The following is a 1687-nucleotide window of genomic DNA, read 5'->3' as shown; positions in this document are numbered from 1 at the left end:
TCTGCCACCCCAACCTTCACATTCCCATAGAAAAGCTTGGGGTGACAACCACCGTTTGGTACATCATGGAAATCCAAATAAAGACAGGAATAACTAAGGCTCCTTACAATTCCTAATCCCCACACTGGTCTTTTCAGAGCCCACACAACTTGGGAGCCATTTATCTTTCATCCCAGAAGCTCTTGGATATAAGGCACTTGTGAGAATTTAAACCCAAAGTTATTTAAGCTCCTTCCTCCCCTCTCTCCAGGGCAGTGGAATGACTTACCTGGGGACACTGTGAGTGTGGTGCTGGTGGCAAAACTTCTCAAAGCAGGCAGTTACAGATGTGTCTCAAAACTCCTCACCCCTGTGAGCTCTTCACTGAGCTCTGCATTCCTGCCCCAAGGGAGTCAGTGGAAGTTTGCTGCTGAATTGGACCCTTCACAGTAAATTTGGGCCAGAGTGCTGCCCAAAGTGGCAAGAAGTTATAACACGCTAAGTAGAGCCCTGCTGGTGTTTGGGGACCATGGAACAATGGTGCTGTGCAGAGTCAGCCCAGTCGTTCCTGAGAAAGCTCCCTGAGCAGACACAAGCTGAGGATTTGGCTTGAAAGCCTGGCTGGAGAGTGAGTGCATTTGAGGGATTATTGCAGCTGGAAATTCTTACACTGAACACAAATAATTAAATTCCTTTGTTTGCCCCCACCTTAATTTTAAATGAAGTTTTAGAAATAGAAAAATGGCACTTACTTGGTACAACAGTGAGAGTTGTCCCTGGTCCAAACAGAAGTTTAGCTGTTTCCACACTGCTAAGACTTACTACAATAAATCACTCTTTCCTCGTGGTGTTCAAAAGTGTTGTAAAAACAGGAGATGGATATAGAAATATCAGTCCTAATTATCCATTGGTGCAAGTCCATGAGGGAATCCAGAGGCACATTTACTTCCAAAACTGGAAAGGGATAAAAAGAATAGTTCAATGATTTCAAAAAGCTTGATTGAGTACAGAAGTTCCAATTTCTCCCTTCCATCTTTTTGAACTCCTATGAGCTCTTTTCTTTATCCAGGATAAAAGGAAATGTAAAAGAATGTTCTGTTTGTTCTCTTTAATCATTACACTCACCCATCTTTCTTTTCCAAAATATCTTACCTTTTTTCCCTCTTTGAGTTTTTGTACAGGTCCCCATGCTGTTTATATCATTGTGGTACTCCAGTCCAGACACGGTGATCTATTTCATAGCAAAAACTCTCTCTGTTCCACTACACAGAATTTTGGATTATACAGGCAGTCACATGACTTCTTCAGTGGTTTAAGACCCAATATACCACATGAAAAAACTCTATATGGCTTTCAAGGAGGTATCTAAAATAATATCAGAAATGTTGAGCTGTAAATGGGAACGTGGGGATTACATGGCACCTCTTAAAAGTCTSATGGAGTTCAGCAGGAAAATAATCAGTACTTTTGGTGTTATTTCAAAGCATTTCTTACAATGCAGTCTGTTACCCCTACTTCTCTTCCTTGTGGATATTAGTGATAGTGTGATGGGAATCATGGGATGTAGCAGGCTGGCTCTGGGAGTCTCGAGAGGAATGGATTAAAAGCAGAAGACTCAGGAGGATCGTAAATTACTCAAGAGACCTTGCAGCTGGGAATTATCCTTGATAGCCCAGGGTGAACTGCACCCAGGGATTCTCTAGCATGG

The sequence above is a fragment of the Malurus melanocephalus genome, unplaced genomic scaffold (genome assembly GCF_030028575.1).
Source record: "Malurus melanocephalus ecotype Western Australia unplaced genomic scaffold, MMel_1.1 scaffold_3020, whole genome shotgun sequence".
Taxonomy (NCBI): Eukaryota; Metazoa; Chordata; class Aves; order Passeriformes; family Maluridae; genus Malurus; species Malurus melanocephalus.
This window is presented reverse-complemented; position numbering follows the sequence as displayed.